Source organism: Lolium rigidum, chromosome 4 (genome assembly GCF_022539505.1).
Source record: "Lolium rigidum isolate FL_2022 chromosome 4, APGP_CSIRO_Lrig_0.1, whole genome shotgun sequence".
Lineage (NCBI taxonomy): Eukaryota > Viridiplantae > Streptophyta > Magnoliopsida > Poales > Poaceae > Lolium > Lolium rigidum.
Genome location: NC_061511.1, coordinates 123762743 through 123781728, shown reverse-complemented (window position 1 = coordinate 123781728; position 18986 = coordinate 123762743).

Sequence of the window (18986 nt, the reverse complement as noted above, 5' to 3'; positions counted from 1 at the left end):
GAAACAAAGACCAAACATCTTAATTCACCGAGACGGACCAGAACACCGAAGGGGAGACGGAGAGGAGGCCCAGGGCCCCCACACCACACGGCCGCGCGGGCAGGCCCCTGGCCGCGCCAGCCTATGGGGAGGGCGCCCTGGTGCCCCTCCGACGCCGCCTCTTCGCCTATAAGACCCCTCGTGACCTAAAACCTCGATACCGATTGACGAAACTCCAGAAAGACTCCAGGGACGCCTCCGCCATCGCGAAACTCCGTTTCGGGGGACAGTAGTCTCTGTTCCGGCACGCCGCCGGGACGGGGAATTGCCTCCGGAGTCATCTCCATCGACACCACCGCCATGTTCATCGCCATCGTTGTCTCCCATGATGAGGAGGGAGTAGTTCTCCCCCAAGGCTGAGGGCTCTACCGGTAGCTATGTGGTTAATCTGTCTCTCATGTACCCCAATACAATGATCTCATGAACTGCCTTGCATGATTGAGATCCATATGATGAGCTTTGTATCACTATTAATCTATGTGCTACTCTAGTGATGTTATTAAAGTAGTCTATTCCTCCTTCATGATGTAATGTGGACGAGTGTGTGCATCATGTAGTACTTGGCGTAGGTTATGATCGTGATCTCTTGTAGATTGCGAAGTTAACTATTACTATGCACTCTAGAGTTACTTTATATGAACTCCGGAATTACTCTCTATGGTGTGACAGTGGACGGTGTTTGCATCTTGTGTGATTCCTTTATGACGTTGTGGAGCTTGTTTACTCCGGCTTGAGGGTGCTCTCGTAGCCCTACACAATGAATGGTGTTTGTTATCCAACAATAGAGTCTTTGAAAGTAGTACAAAGGAAGAGAACTTATTTATTTATGTGATCATTGTTGAGAGTGTCCACTAGTGAAAGTAGGATCCCTAGGCCTTGTTTCCAATACGCAAACACCGCTTATTTACTTGTTCTACTCGCATGTTTACTTGCTGCAATATTTACTTCATATCGCAATTACCATCTACCACCATCTATATCATCTGCGTCTTAATATCTCTTCGCCGAACTAGTGCACCTATACATCCGACAAGTGTATTGGGTGTGTTGGGGACACAAGAGACTTCTTGTATCGTAATTGCAGGGTTGCTTGAGAGGAATATCTTTGACCTCTACCTCCCTGAGTTCGATAAACCTTGGGTGATTCACTTAAGGGAAACTTGTTGCTGTTCTACAAACCTCTGCTCTTGGAGGCCCAACACTGTCTACAAGAATAGAAGAACACGTAGACATCAAGCTATTTTCTGGCGCCATTGCCGGGGAGGTAAGGTAAAAGGTATTCACATCCTCCGACTACTAAGCTATTTCCTAGCACTGTTGCCGGTGTGTGAGTGCTCGAAGCTATCTCCTTTAGATTCTGCAATTATATCTTTTTGTCCCACTATCGGTTATTTATTAGAGAGGTGTCTCGATCATGTCTGTATAGTTCACGAACCGTAGGGTGACACACTTAAGGTTCGATGTTGTTTAAGTAGATATGAAATATGAGATGGAGACCAAATATTGTTCGGAGTCTCGGATGGGATCCAATACATCACGAGGAGGTCTGGAATGGTCCGGAGAATAAGATTCATGTAAGCAAAGTTATTTTTCGGGGTTCGGAAAAGTTCGGGAATTTTCCGGTGGTTGACCGGAGGGTTTCTAGAAGGTTCCAGAAGGGCCACATGTGGGCCCACGACTCCAATAGGGTCCACCTGAGTCAAGGTGGTGCGGCCTAGCCCTAATGGGCCATGCGCACCAAGCCTCAAGGCCTGGGTCAACCAACGCCCCTCGGGTTTAGGGGAAACCCTAAAAGGGGGAGGCTTGGCGCGAAGGGAACTTCCTCCCTCCCCTTGCGCCGGCCCTAGATGGGTGGGGGGCCAAGGGGGCAACCCTAGCCGACCCCCCCCACTATATAAAGAGGGGACGGGTGGTCGGCCACTTGCCCCTTCCTCTAATCCTAGCCGCCACCTCTACCCCTATTGCTTCTTCCTGCTATGGCTTAGGCGAAGCCCTGCAGGAATTCTCCTCCACCACCACCACCACGCAGTCGTGTTGCTGGGATTCCGTGGGTATCTAATACCTCCACCGCCCGCTGGAAAGAGGAGAGGAAGGTCTTCATCGACTCCGTACGTGTGACCGAGTACGGAAGTGCTGCCGGATCGCGAGCACGGGAAGGATCGTCTTCATCAACCACGAGACTGAATCTCGTTAAGTCTTTGGATCTTCGAGGGTTTGTTATCATCTATCTTGTTGCATACATCTCATAGATTAGATCTTGGTTTTATTCGTCTTTGCGGTAGAATTTTTTTCTATGCAACGAACCCTACGAGTGGTATTAGAGCCATGTCTATGCGTAGATCTGTTGCACAAGTAGAACACAATGATTTTGTGGACGTTGATGCTCTTGTTGTCATTTGCTTTTTGTGTACTTTGCATCTTGCGGGATGGTGGGATGAAGCGGCCCGGGCTAACCATACATGCCCGTGCACATGATACTTGCTCCACGCTTGACATGCAACTTGTATTGGATAAGTGGCTGTGCGGGTGTATGTCTCTCCCACTGATACGTCTCCAACGTATCGATAATTTCTTGTGTTCCATGCCACATTATTGATGTTATCTACATGTTTTATGCACACTTTATGTCATATTCGTGCATTTTCTCGGAACTAACCTATTAACAAGATGCCGAAGTGCCGGTTCCGTTTTCTGCTGTTTTTGGTTTCGGAAATCCTAGTAACGAAATATTCTCGGAATCGGACGAAATCAACGCCAAAGTTCCTATTTTACCCGGAAGCATCCGGAACACCCGGGAAGGACCGGAGGGGGCCACAGAGCCACCAAACCCTAGGCCGGCGCGGCCGAGAGGGGGCCGCGCCGCCCTATGGTGTGGCCCCCTGTCAGCCCTCCGCGCCGCCTCTTCGCCTATATAAAGCCCCTGGACCAGAAAACCCGATACCAATTGACGAAACCCACGAAACCTGCCGGAGCCGCCGCCATCGCGAAGCCAAGATCCGGGGGACAGGATCTCTGTTCCGGCACCCGCCGGAGCGGGGAAGTGCCCCCGAAGGCTTCTCCATCGACACCGCTGCCATCTCCACCACCATCTTCATCACCGCTCGCTGCTCCCATGAGGAGGGAGTAGTTCTCCATCGAGGCTCGGGGCTGTACCGGTAGCTATGTGGTTCATCTCTCTCCTATGTAGTTCAATACAATAATCTCATGAGCTGCCTTACATGATTGAGATTCATATGATGATGCTTGTAATCTAGATGTCATTATGCTAGTCAAGTGAGTTTTACTTATGTGATCTCCGGAGACTCCTCGTCCCACGTGTGTAAAGGTGACGAGTGTGTGCACCGTGTGGGTCTCTTAGGCTAGATTTCACGGAATACTTATTCACCGTTGAATGGCATAGTGAGGTGCTTATTTATATCTCTTTAAGATTGCAGCATGTTGTATCACAATTTATCCATGTGCTACTCTAGTGATTTGTTATTAAAGTAGTTTATTCCTCTCCGCATGTGTGCAAAGGTGACGATGCGTGCACCGTGTTAGTACTTGGTTTATGCTATGATCATGATCTCTTGTAGATTATGGAGTTAACTATTGCTATGATAATATTGATGTGATCTATTCCTCCTACATATGCATGAAGGTGACGAGTGTGCATGCTATGCTAGTACTTGGTTTAGTAGCGTTGATCTATCTTACACTAAAGGTTACTTAAACATGAGCATTATTGTGGAGCTTGTTAACTCCGGCATTGAGGGTTCGTGTAATCCTACGCAATGTGTTCATCATCCAACAAAAGTGTAGAGTATGCACTTATCTCGTTCTGTTATGTGATCAATGTTGAGAGTGTCCACTAGTGAAAGTGTAATCCCTAGGCCTTGTTCCTAAATACTCGCGTTACTACTGTCTGCGTTACTACTGCTCGTGTTACTACTGCTACATTACTCATCGCTTGTTTATCGTACTACCTGTGTTACTACTGCTACAATACCACCACCATCAACTACACGCCAAGCACTTTTCTCGGCACCGTTGCTACTTGCTCATACTTATTTATACCACCTGTATTTCACTATCTCTTCGCCGAACTAGTGCACCTATTTGGTGTGTTGGGGACACAAGAGACTTCTTGCTTTGTGGTTGCGGGGTTGCATGAGAGGGATATCTTTGACCTCTTCCTCCCCGAGTTCGATAAACCTTGGGTATCCACTTAAGGGAAACTTGCTGCTCGTTCTACAAACCTCTCGCTCTTGGAGGCCCAACACCGTCTACGGGAAAGGAGGGGGAACGTAGACATCAAGCACTTTTCCAGGCGCCGTTGCCGGGGAGGAAAGGTAAAAGGCTCTCATACTACGGTCTCAGGTAAAGTATTTTTCTGGCGCCGTCGTGTGTGTGCTCGAAGCTATTTCCTTTAGATCCTGCAATTGCATCTTTTTGTTTCTTGTTTACACTAGTTTGGCATAATGGACAACAATGAGCTTCTTGTTCTATTTCCCGATTTAAAACATGGATTGTTTGATGCGAAAATTAAAAAACCTATGAAATCTTATTTGCATGCTTGGTAGTAATATTAGTATGAACGCTTTGAACACCAATGTTGCTAATGATATAGAAAGTTCTAAGCTTGGGGAAAGCTGGCTTTGATGAGCATGATATTTTTAGTCCCCCAAGCATTGAGGAGAAAATTTTCTTTGATGATACTTTGCCTCCTATTTCGATGATTATAATGATAGTGGTCTTTTGATGCCACTTACTGCTGAGAGTAAATTTTGTTGTGATTATACTATGCCTCCTACACTTGATGAGAATAATAATGATAGCTACTTTGTTGAATTTGCTCCCACTACAACTAATAAAATTGATTATGCTTATGTGGAGAGTAATAATTTTATGCATGAGACTCATGATAAGAATGCTTTATGTGATAGTTATATTGTTGAGTTTGCTCATGATGCTACTGAAAGTTATTATGAGAGAGGAAAATATGGTTGTAGAAATTTTCATGTTACTAAAATGCCTCTCCATGTGCTGAAATTTTTGATGCTACACTTGTTTTATCTTCCTATGCTTGTTACTTTGCTCCTCATGAACTTGTTTATTTACAAGATTCCTATGCATAGGAAGCATGTTAGACTTAAATGTGTTTTGAATTTGCCTCTTGATGCTCTCTTTTGCTTCAAATACTATTTCTTGCGAGTGCATCATTAAAACTGCTGAGCCCATCTTAATGGCTAAAAAGAAAGAACTTCTTGGGAGATAACCCATGTGTTATTTTGCTACAGTACTTTGTTTTATATTTGTGTCTTGGAAGTTGTTTACTACTGTAGCAACCTCTCCTTATCTTAGTTTTGTGTTTTGTTGTGCCAAGTAAAGTCTTTGATAGAAAAGTAAGTACTAGATTTGGATTACGCAGAAACAGATTTCTTTGCTGTCACGAATCTGAGCCCACTGCCCTGCAGGAAGCTCAGAAAATTATGCCAATTTACGTGCATGATCCTCAGATATGTACGCAACTTTCATTCAATTTGAGAATTTTCATTTGAGCAAGTCTGGTGGCCTAATAAAATCCATCTTTACGGACTGTTCTGTTTTGACAGATTCTGTCTTTTATTTCGCATTGCCTCTTTTGCTATGTTGGATGAATTTCTTTGATCCATTAATGTCCAGTAGCTTTATGCAATGTCCAGAAGTGTTAAGAATGATTGTGTCACCTCTGAACATGTTAATTTTTATTGTCCACTAACCCTCTAATGAGTTGTTTCGAGTTTGGTGTGGAGGAAGTTTTCAAGGGTCAAGAGAGGAGGATGATATACTACGATCAAGGAGAGTGAAAGCTCTAAGCTTGGGGATGCACCCGGTGGTTCACCCCTGCATATATCAAGAAGACTCAAGCGTCTAAGCTTGGGGATGCCCAAGGCATCCCCTTCTTCATCGACAACATTATCGGGTTCCTCCCCGAAACTATATTTTTATTCGGCCACATCTTATGTGCTTTACTTGGAGCGTCTCGTGTGCTTTTGTTTTTGTTTTTGTTTGAATAAATTGGATTACATCATGCTTGTGTGGGAGAGAGACACGCTCCGCTGGTTCATATGAACACATGTGTTCTTAGCTCATAATATTCATGGCGAAGTTTCCTCTTCGTTAAATTGTTATATGGTTGGAATTGGAAAATGATACATGTAGTAATTGCTATAATGTCTTGGGTAATGTGATACTTGGCAATTGTTGTGCTCATGTTTAAGCTCTTGCATCATATACTTTGCACCTATTAGTGAAGAATACATAGAGCATGCTAAAATTTGGTTTGCATAATTGGTCTCTCTAAGGTCTAGATAATTTCTAGTAAGGTGTTTGAACAACAAGGAAGACGATGTATAGTCTTATAATACTTGTAATATGTCTTTTATGTGAGTTTTGCTGTACTAGTTCATCCTTGTGTTTGCCTCAAACAACCTTGCTAGCCTAAACCTTGTATCGAGAGGGAATACTTCTCATGCATCTAAATACTTGAGCCAACACTATGCCATTTGTGTCCACCATACCTACCTACTACATGGTATTTCCTGCCATTCCAAAGTAAATTGCTTGAGTGCTACCTTTAAACAATTCAAAATTTATTACCTCTTATTTGTGTCAATGTTTTATAGCTCATGAGGAAGTATGTGGTGTTTATCTTTCAATCTTGTTGGGCAACTTTCACCAATGGACTAGTGGCTTCATCCGCTTATCCAATAATTTTGCAAAAAGAGCCGGCAATGGGATTCCCGGTCCCAAATTAACAAACTAAAAATAGACACTCCTCCATGGTATGTGATTGTTGGACGGCACCCGAAGGATTCGGTTAGCCATGGCTTGTGTAAGCAAAGGTTGGGAGGAGTGTCATCATAATAAAACTAAAATAAAAAGGTACTCCTTCATGGTATGAGATTGTTGGCAGGCACCCGAGGATTCGGTTAGCCATGGTTTGTGAAAGAAAGGTTGGAAGGAGTGCCATCCAAAAATAAAATAAAATGGGAGCCGCTCTTTGAAGGTTTGTACGGCAAGGGGGTTAGAGTACCCGCTACCATTCGTTGACAACAACATACACCTCTCAAAACTTTACTTTTATGCTCTCTATATGTTTTCAAAATCAAAGCTCTAGCACAAATATAGCAATCGATGATTTTCCTCTTTGAAGGACCATTCTTTTACTTTCATTGTTGAGTCAGTTCACCTATTTCTCTCCATCTCAAGAAGCAAACACTTGTGTGAACTGTGCATTGATTCTTACATATTTGCATATTGCATTTGTTATATTGCTTTGCATTGACAATTATCCATGAGATATACATGTTATAAGTTGAAAGCAACCGCTGAAACTTCATCTTCCTTTGTGTTGCTTCAATGCCTTTACTTTGAATTATTACTTTATAAGTTAACTCTTATGCAAGACTTATTGATGCTTGTCTTGAAGTGCTATTCATGAAAAGTCTTTGCTATATGATTCAGTTGTTTACTCATGTCATTACCATTGTTTTGATCGCTGCATTCACTACATATGCTGTACAAATAGTATGATCAAGTTTATGATGGCATGTCACTCCGAAAATTATCTTTGTTATCGTTTTACCTGCTCGGGACGAGCGGAACTAAGCTTGGGGATGCTGATACGTCTCCAACGTATCGATAATTTCTTGTGTTCCATGCCACATTATTGATGTTATCTACATGTTTTATGCACACTTTATGTCATATTCGTGCATTTTCTGGAACTAACCTATTAACAAGATGCCGAAGTGCCAGTTCCTGTTTTCTGCTGTTTTTGGTTTCGGAAATCCTAGTAACGAAATATTCTCGGAATCGGACGAAATCAACGCCAAAGTTCCTATTTTACACGGAAGCATCCAGAACACCCGGGAAGGACCAGAGGGGGGCCACAGAGCCACCAAACCCTAGGGCCGGCGCGGCCGGAGGGGGGCCGCGCCGCCCTATGGTGTGGCCCCCCTGTCAGCCCTCCTGCGCCGCCTCTTCGCCTATTGCTTCTTCCTGCTATGGCTTAGGCGAAGCCCTGCAGGAATTCTCCTCCACCACCACCACCACGCAGTCGTGTTGCTGGGATTCCGTGGGTATCTAATACCTCCACCGCCCGCTGGAAAGAGGAGAGGAAGGTCTTCATCGACTCCGTACGTGTGACCGAGTACGGAAGTGCTGCCGGATCGCAGCACGGGAAGGATCGTCTTCATCAACCACGAGACTGAATCTCGTTAAGTCTTTGGATCTTCGAGGGTTTGTTATCATCTATCTTGTTGCATACATCTCATAGATTAGATCTTGGTTTTATTCGTCTTTGCGGTAGAATTTTTTTTTCTATGCAACGAACCCTACAGTGGTATTAGAGCCATGTCTATGCGTAGATCTGTTGCACAAGTAGAACACAATGATTTTGTGGACGTTGATGCTCTTGTTGTCATTTGCTTTTTGTGTACTTTGCATCTTGCGGGATGGTGGGATGAAGCGGCCCGGGCTAACCATACATGCCCGTGCACATGATACTTGCTCCACGCTTGACATGCAACTTGTATTGGATAAGTGGCTGTGCGGGTGTATGTCTCTCCCACTGATACGTCTCCAACGTATCGATAATTTCTTGTGTTCCATGCCACATTATTGATGTTATCTACATGTTTTATGCACACTTTATGTCATATTCGTGCATTTTCTGGAACTAACCTATTAACAAGATGCCGAAGTGCCAGTTCCTGTTTTCTGCTGTTTTTGGTTTCAGAAATCCTAGTAACGAAATATTCTCGGAATCGGACGAAATCAACGCCAAAGTTCCTATTTTACCCGGAAGCATCCAGAACACCCGGGAAGGACCAGAGGGGGGCCACAGAGCCACCAAACCCTAGGCTGGCGCGGCCAGAGGGGGGGCCGCGCCGCCCTATGGTGTGGCCCCCCTGTCAGCCCTCCTGCGCCGCCTCTTCGCCTATATAAAGCCCCTGGACCAGAAAACCCGATACCAATTGACGAAACCCACAGAAACCTGCCAGAGCCGCCGCCATCGCGAAGCCAAGATCTGGGGGACAGGATCTCTGTTCCGGCACGCTGCCGGAGCGGGGAAGTGCCCCCGGAAGGCTTCTCCATCGACACCGCTGCCATCTCCACCACCATCTTCATCACCGCTGCTGCTCCCATGAGGAGGAGTAGTTCTCCATCGAGGCTCGGGGCTGTACCGGTAGCTATGTGGTTCATCTCTCTCCTATGTAGTTCAATACAATAATCTCATGAGCTGCCTTACATGATTGAGATTCATATGATGATGCTTGTAATCTAGATGTCATTATGCTAGTCAAGTGAGTTTTACTTATGTGATCTCCGGAGACTCCTCGTCCCACGTGTGTAAAGGTGACGAGTGTGTGCACCGTGTGGGTCTCTTAGGCTAGATTTCACGAGAATACTTATTCACTGTTGAATGGCATAGTGAGGTGCTTATTTATATCTCTTTAAGATTGCAGCATGTTGTATCACAATTTATCCATGTGCTACTCTAGTGATTTGTTATTAAAGTAGTTTATTCCTCCTGCATGTGTGCAAAGGTGACAGTGCGTGCACCGTGTTAGTACTTGGTTTATGCTATGATCATGATCTCTTGTAGATTATGGAGTTAACTATTGCTATGATAATATTGATGTGATCTATTCCTCCTACATATGCATGAAGGTGACGGTGTGCATGCTATGCTAGTACTTGGTTTAGTAGCGTTGATCTATCTTACACTAAAGGTTACTTAAACATGAGCATTATTGTGGAGCTTGTTAACTCCGGCATTGAGGGTTCGTGTAATCCTACGCAATGTGTTCATCATCCAACAAAAGTGTAGAGTATGCACTTATCTGTTCTGTTATGTGATCAATGTTGAGAGTGTCCACTAGTGAAAGTGTAATCCCTAGGCCTTGTTCCTAAATACTGCGTTACTACTGCTGCGTTACTACTGCTGTGTTACTACTGCTACATTACTACTGCTTGTTTACTCGTACTCATCGTGTTACTACTGCTACAATACCACCACCATCAACTACACGCCAAGCACTTTTCTCGGCACCGTTGCTACTGCTCATACTTATTTATACCACCTGTATTTCACTATCTCTTCGCCGAACTAGTGCACCTATTTGGTGTGTTGGGGACACAAGAGACTTCTTGCTTTGTGGTTGCAGGGTTGCATGAGAGGGATATCTTTGACCTCTTCCTCCCTGAGTTCGATAAACCTTGGGTATCCACTTAAGGGAAACTTGCTGCTGTTCTACAAACCTCTGCTCTTGGAGGCCCAACACTGTCTACAGGAAAGGAGGGGGAACGTAGACATCACCCACCATAGTTAAGATCCAATTTACAATCTGCACTAGACAACACTTGTATCAGCGTTGTGGTTCTTGTTCGTAGGTAAGAACGGTTCTTATTCGAAACCACGTAAACATGCAAAGAAAATTAGAGGCGTCTAACTTGTTTTTGCAAGGGCATGTGATGTGATATGACTATGATGAGATTATGATTATATTTCATGTATGAGATGATCATTATTGTATTATGGCAACCGACAGGAGCCTAATGGTTGTCTTTAAATTTTGTTAAGACCTGCGTGTCTATTCATCATGTGATAGCTTTATTCCAAGTAGTTGCTATAGTTGCTATTAGTGATGGACAACCATGAAGCGGCCCCAAAAGTGCAATGTTGAAAGACTTCTACAATAAACATTGTTACGGTTAGCTCATTACTCATAATCAGTCAAACCAACAACATGCATAGTGGTATTTCCTACCAAACCTTACTTTCTTATGAGCTTTAAATTACACAAAAAGGAAATTTTGAAAATGTTGGAGAAAAATACACACATTATACTTAGAATAGCAAGTGCTATGTAGTTAGGGATGATAACCATTGGATTTGAGTTGAGCTTGTAAATAAGTCTATGCTTGTGCAAGAATTCAAATCTTTTGGGTAGCAAGAGGTCTAAAAGCATGCAATAGTATCCATAGGCTATTCATTCATCATCAAACAACGATACTTAAAATTAAACATATGTGTATACTAGAAAGAAGTAGCATTGAATAAGGCACATAACAAATCATCACTCAATAGAGCATGTGAAACTAGAAATATAATACACAAAATAAATATCAGCTTTTAGGTGTTCCTCCTTTTCTTTTATAAGCATGCAACTTATTTTACTTTGAACATTCAGAGAGAAAGATTTTGGTACAGTAGCTCATTCATATGCATCATAAACAACTAATATGATGGTCCTCTTATAAAACAAAACAAAACAAGACACAACTAAAACAGGGACCCTTCAAATTTTTGCGAAAATTCTATGTTGCTAAAAAAACAGAGTTTAGAGGTGCTCAAACCAGGAGTTTTTAAATGAGTCCAGTGGGGTTGCATGGGCATCTCCAAGCTTATGGTCTTCATCATATTTGAATCATCTTAGTGTGATATTCCTCCATTCCCTGTGAAAAAACTTCAACATAAACTTTTCTGCCCATTATTTTCTATGGGTGACATTAGAGGTACAAAAAAATCATGCTTGCTGCTATTTTACTCAATAATAAAATTATATCTTCATGAAATAGGGAGCACATAATGTTATACTCATTCTAGAATATCAAAATATTCAAGTAAAAATCATTTTGACACTCAAAAGAATGGATCTAACAAAGCAAGGAAGAATATGTCTAGAATTTTTGCTACAAGAAAACTAAATTTTTGGTACAACTTAGACACTTCAAAAAATTAATCCAATTTACTGAATATGGAGGATGAAAATTTGCAGCTACGGAATTAATATCAAAGTTTTAGGAGCTACCAGTAAGGAGTCAAAAATCGTGCACTAAAAAGTGTAGCGTAGAAATCAGCAACTCCATATTATGTTTGCAACTTAAAACATCCAAACCGGTAAAAACTTGATACTTTATTTAAAAACCGGAGAGTAAACTAAAATAAAACTAACATACTACAGCAAGAATACATAAATAAAAAGCACAAACAAAAACATCTCTGGTTCCTTCCGTAAAGCGCTTTCTTTATAGCCATATAGCTAGGCTTACTTATTTGTTTCATGTAGGAGCAATGATCTTGTAGGGATGCTGTTTCTTGATAATCTCCTTCTCATTATTAGAAATAGTATATAACAACAATATACCAGGATCTCATGGTGTGATCATACCAATAAATATATTTAGCACTTTAAAGCACTTTAGCACACAAAATGAAATATGCAACAAGTAGTAACGAAGTCTAACTTTCTTCCTATGCATTGGTATTTTATATATGAATGAATCACAACCAATAAGAGTATATCAAAGCATATATACATTAGGTAAATGCATTTTATAATTATTATTAGTATATAGAGGGTGCTTATATTCTCCTCTTTCATAATAATTGCATTTATTTGAAGGAAAATTTATAGTGTAACTATTTGAATCATGAATCTTAGAGAACTGTGATATATAAAGATGATCATTAAATTTATTAGGGGATTCATAATCATGCTTTCCTCTTTCAAAATAATTATTAGTACCACTTTTAATTATGACATCATGGCTGCAAGAAGATTTTCTATAAGCATAAGATAGTTGCAATTTATACAAGTATTTCTCAACATAAGCATATTTCTCCTCGGGGAGGGCGGTGGGACGGGATCCATGTCGACGCGGCGGAGCAATTCACGTCGACGGCGGTGTGGATTAGGTGGTGGCGGTGGAGTATTTGGATGCTGGAGGTTCGTCAGCGGTGGCGAATTTAGCAAGAGAATGCGGCGGAGTAGATAGGCTTTTTACTCGGGTCAGGCGACCCAAGCTGCATATGTACCGTTCATAGCGGGTTTTTCTCGCACCATTATATAGACGCTGCACGATGCCTAAAACCGAGCGCGGTATGTCACCGGGGTTTTTCGGTTTTAGACCTATTTACAGTAGCTGCTAGATCTACTCTAAACCCGTCTTGAGTTCAGGTTCAGCGCCAAACAACGTGGATTGGCTCGTGCGCTTGTCATTTTTTAGTGCGCGCGTCGACTAGCCTTGATATGTACCGCCCAACACGCGCTCGCATAGGAAACAAATTAAAGGCCTCTGATTTTCTGTAAAACAAGAGGGGGCATCTGACTTGGTGGCAGCATTCTTTTGTTTTAACAAGGCAGCATTCTTCTTCCTTCTCCCTCGGAAAGGCGTACTATAGCTTTCCAAATGCATCCGTTTTACATGTACTTTTTAGGAAAACAAATTGCACACGTGCTAGGCCTAAAAAAATTACTTTTCCCATTTCATATTAGTTATCGCTGATACTAAATTACCAATAACTAATATGAAAGCGAGGGAGTACTCAATAATTTTTTTAATTCATAGGATAGAAATAGGATTATGAAGCTCATAGGGTTGTGATGTCATGTCTAACTGAATCATATAGGAAAAGTAATTCTCTAATTGTAGTGAAGGAATTTTTCATGAGGTTTAACCTCCTCAAACCTCATGCTATTTTCCTGGAAAATTATCACTACAGAACTTTATGAAATTATTTTATATGTGATAAGATCCTAAGAATTAAATGTCTTCTGAAGGAAAATTTTCATAGGTCAATCTTTCGCAAATCATTTACAAATCTTATGGATCAAATGAACCCTGAAATGTTGATGTTGATGTTTCATTCACACAGGATTAAACCAAATAAACAAAGAGATGAACTTTGGAGTAAATGAAAAGTTCGCTGTTATACCAAAGAAAATATAGGATGAGAGCACCGGTAATATATTTCATAATAATCATCTGTCAAATATAAAATTGACTAGGCCTTAGGTAAGCTCTCAATACCACAGTGGCAATATCAACATGTAGGAACAACAGATTTACACGTGATGAGCCTCAAACATGGGGTAAAACCATGGGAGAAGGTCACGCAATTCTATTTCCCCCGAAAATTGCTTTTGACTTCCGAGTTCCAGTACTCTCGCCATTTTAGAAAATTACAAAAATGTCTATTAGTTGTAATAAAATCTGAAAATAATTTTGTAGATTGTCAGTGATACATCTCACAATCATGGAAAATCTCAACCCAAAATTCTTTTTACTTTGTGCTACACAAAAATAACAAAATCTGACATGTTTTTGGAGATTTGAAAATGACTACTCAGATCTGCACTTTTGTCTTTTTTGTGAAGCTTAAAATATAAAGTATTTGAAATTGATATTTTACAAGTTTGTGTGATACATTATTGGCTATATGCATATTTGTTTTTAGAATTTTTTGAAACTAAAAAAATATAATTTTTGATTTATTCAAAAAACGAGATCACTGGTGCCCATGTGCACCAAATCTCAGTGATCTCTTTAAAAAAATATAAAAATCATATTTTTGAGTTTAAAAAAAGTCTGGAAACAAAACCACACATAGTCAATGATGTATCCCACAAAACGTGCGAAAAATCAATTTCAATACTTAATATTTCAAGCTACACAAAAATGACAAAATTGTGGATCTGAGTAGTCATTTTGAAATATCCAAAAACATATCAGATTTTGTAATTTTTGTCTATCTCAAAATAAAAAGAATTTTGGATTGAGATTTTGCGTATCAATGACAATCTCCAGAATTATTTTCATGATTTTTATAACTTGTAAAAATACTTTTAATTTTTTTAAAATAGCGAGAGCACTGAAGCTCGGGTGCTAAAAGCACTTTTGGCAAGATTTAGGACATACAATAGATAAAGATTGGAACATCTCATAAAAGATGTTGGGGTCACAACTTGAACGAGACAAGTTAGTAGGTCCGAACATCATAAATTTGAGGAAACACATCTTTGCTTGATGACAAGCTTGTTATTTTAAATTCCCCATTTTCCACTCTTGGTTTTTCTTCTTTTGTTTAAAGGAAGATAACCTGAGAGCATCTTTTCAGCCGCGCCCCCAAAGCGGTCCCCAAAAATATTTGGGCCGCGCTGGAAAAATATTGGTTTCCAGTCGCGCTCTCCAAAGGCCATTTACGTCCGACGCGGTCCAATACGGTGTCCGGCGCCCCGAGCCCATCCCCGCTCCACAGGGAACGCTCCGGGCACGCCGGACACAGCAAAAAGCGAAGCGGGGAGTAGCGGGCCCGACGCGTCAGCGAAACAGAAGTCTAAAACCCTATCTCCTACCTCCGGTCAAGCGACGTTAATGGCGCCCAGCTTTCCCAGGTGATGCAGTGACGCGTCTCGTCGTGCATGGCCGCGTAGTCATCCGCGCCGGCGTTTATTGCGGCCAACACCCCGCTGTACAATAAGAGTGCCCCTCCATCCTTCCCCATTCCAATATCGCCGTGACCCCTTCCTCCGCCGCACCTCCTCCCTCGGCGCTCGCAATGTCGTCCTCCCGCAAGAACACCGCGGCGAAGGGCTTCGGTCGCGGCAACCTCATGGTGGTGGAGGCGTGGGTGCTGTACCGCGTGAGATACCCTGTTCCGCCGGACATGCGCCTGCCAAGCGGCGGTGGCTGGAGGATGGCCGTTAATGGGGTCGGCGTCCCGCCGCCGCCACTAGTGGGAACCGAGCGCTGGAGGGACGCGACCAGAATATTGCGGGCTCGCCTCAGTGCTAAGGAGCTAGCAGATCCGACCTAGGCCACGACAGGTAACGACGAATGGTGGGCGGTGTACTTCCAGGCGCAGCACGACGCCGAGATGAACAACACCGACGGCCTCATCGGCCGGAGGAACACCTGGAACAGGGAGGGGCGCCTCCGCTTCTGGGGCGTTCCCGGGCGCACCCTCGAGCACGTCATTGACGACATCCAGAACGGTGATACGTCTCCAACGTATCGATAATTTCTTGTGTTCCATGCCACATTATTGATGTTATCTACATGTTTTATGCACACTTTATGTCATATTCGTGCATTTTCTGGAACTAACCTATTAACAAGATGCCGAAGTGCCGATTGCTTGTTTTCTGCTGTTTTTGGTTTCAGAAATCCTAGTAAAGAAATATTCTCGGAATTGGACGAAATAAAAGCCCAGAGGCCTATTTTCTCACGAAGCTTCCAGAAGTCCGAAGGAGAGACGAAGAGGGGCCACGGGGCGCCAAACCCTAGGGCGGCGCGGCCCCCCTTGGCCGCGCCGGCCCGTGGTGTGGGCCCCCGTGCCGCCTCTTGACCTGCCCTTCCGCCTACAAATAGCCTCCGTGACGAAACCCCCGCACCGAGAGCCACGATACGGAAAACATTACCGAGACGCCGTCGCCGCCGATCCCATCTCGGGGGATCCCGGAGATCGCCTCCGGCACCTCGCCGGAGAGGGGAATCATCTCCCGGAGGACTCTACACCGCCATGGTCGCCTCCGGAGTGATGAGTGAGTAGTCTACCCCTGGACTATGGGTCCATAGCAGTAGCTAGATGGTTGTCTTCTCCCCATTGTGCTATCATTGTCGGATCTTGTGAGCTGCCTATCATGATCAAGATCATCTATATGTAATTCTATATGTTGCGTTTGTTGGGATCCGATGAATAGAGAATACTTGTTATGTTGATTATCAAAGTTATGCTTATGTGTTGTTTATGATCTTGCATGCTCTCCGTTATTAGTAGATGCTTTGGCCAAGTAGATGCTTTTAACCCCAAGAGGGAGTACTTATGCTCGATAGTGGGTTCATGCCCGCATTGACACCGGGACGATGACGAGAAAGTTCTAAGGTTGTGTTGTGCTCGTTGCCACTAGGGATAAAACATTGATGCTATGTCTAAGGATGTAGTTGTTGATTACATTACGCACCATACTTAATGCAATTGTCTGTTGCTTTGCAACTTAATACTGGAGGGGGTTCGGATGATAACCTCGAAGGTGGACTTTTTAGGCATAGATGCAGTTGGATGGCGGTCTATGTACTTTGTCGTAATGCCCAATTAAATCTCACTATACTCATCATGATATGTATGTGCATTGTCATGCTCTCTTTATTTGTCAATTGCCCAACTCGTAATTTGTTCACCCAACATGCTCGTTCGTCTTATGGGAGAGACACCTCTAGTGAACTCGTGGACCCCGGTCCAATTCTCTTTACTTGAAATACAATCTACTGCAATACTTGTTCTCACTGTTTTCTCTCGCAAACAATCATATTCCACACAATACGGTTAATCCTTTGTTACGAGCAAGCCGGTGAGATTGACAACCTCATCTGTTTCGTTGGGGCAAAGTAGCTTGGTTGTGTTGTGCAGGTTCCACGTTGGCGCCGGAATCTCCGGTGTTGCGCCGCACTACATCTCGCCGCCATCAACCTTCAACGTGCTTCTTGGCTCCTCCTGGTTCGATAAACCTTGGTTTCTTTCCGAGGGAAAACTTGCTCGCTGTGCTCATCATACCTTCCTCTTGGGGTTGCCCAACGAACGTGTGAAATACACGCCATCAAGCATATTTTCTCGGCGCCGTTGCCGGGGAGATCAAGACACGCCGCAAGGGGAGTCTCCACTTCTCAATCTCTTTACTTTGTTTTTGTCTTGCTTTATTTTATTTACTACTTTGTTTGCTGCACTATATCAAAATACAAAAAAATTAGTTGCTAGTTTTACTTTATTTGCTATCTTGTTTGCTATATCGAAAACACAAAAAAATTAGTTTACTTGCATTTACTTTATCTAGTTTGCTTTATTTACTATTGCTAAAATGGCCAACGCTGAAAATACTAAGTTGTGTGACTTCACAACCACAAATAATAATGATTTCTTATACACACCTATTGCTCCACCTGCTACTACAGCAGAATTCTTTGAAATTAAACCTGCTTTACTGAATCTTGTTATGAACCATCAATTTTCTGGTGTTAGTTCTGATGATGCTGCTGCCCATCTCAATAATTTTGTTGAACTATGTGAAATGCAAAAATATAAAGATGTAGATGGTGATATTATTAAACTAAAATTGTTCCCTTTCTCATTAAGAGGAAGAGCTAAAGATTGGTTGCTATCTCTGCCTAAGAATAGTATTGATTCATGGACTAAATGCAAGGATGCTTTTATTGGTAGATATTATCCCCCTGCTAAAATTATATCTTTGAGGAGTAGCATAATGAATTTTAAACAATTAGATACTGAACATGTTGCTCAAGCTTGGGAAAGAATGAAATCTCTCGGTTAAAAATTGCCCAACCCATGGACTGACTACTTGGATGATCATCCAAACCTTCTATGCAGGACTAAATTTTTCTTCGCGGAATTTATTGGATTCAGCTGCTGGAGGTACCTTTATGTCCATCACATTGGGGGCGGCTACAAAACTTCTTGATGATATGATGATAAATTACTCCGAATGGCACACGGAAAGAGCTCCACAAGGTAAGAAGGTAAATTCCGTCGAAGAATCCTCCTCCTTGAGTGATAAGGTTGATGCTATTATGTCTATGCTTGCGAATGATAGGACTAATGTTGATCCTAATAATGTTCCGTTAGCTTCATTGGTTGCACAAGAAGAACATGTTGATGTAAACTTCATTAAAAATAATAATTTCAACAACAATGCTTACCGGAACAATTCTAGTAATAACTATAGGCCATATCCTTATAATAATGGTAACGGTTATGCTAATTCTTATGGGAATTCTTACAACAATAATAGGAATTCACCCCTGGACTTGAAGCCATGCTTAAAGAATTTATTAGTACACAAACCGCCTTTAACAAATCTGTTGAGGAAAAGCTCAATAAAATTGATATTCTTGTTTCTAGAGTTGATAGTCTTGCCTCCGATGTTGATCTTTTGAAATCGAAAGTTATGCCTAATAGGGACATTGAAAATAAAATTGTTACTACAGCAAATGCCATTCAAGTTAGAATTAATGAGAATATAAGACTAATGGCTGAACTGCGTGCTAGGTGGGATAGAGAAGAAAATGAAAAACTAGCTAAAGAGAAGAATATAGCTAAAGTTTGGACTATTACCACCACT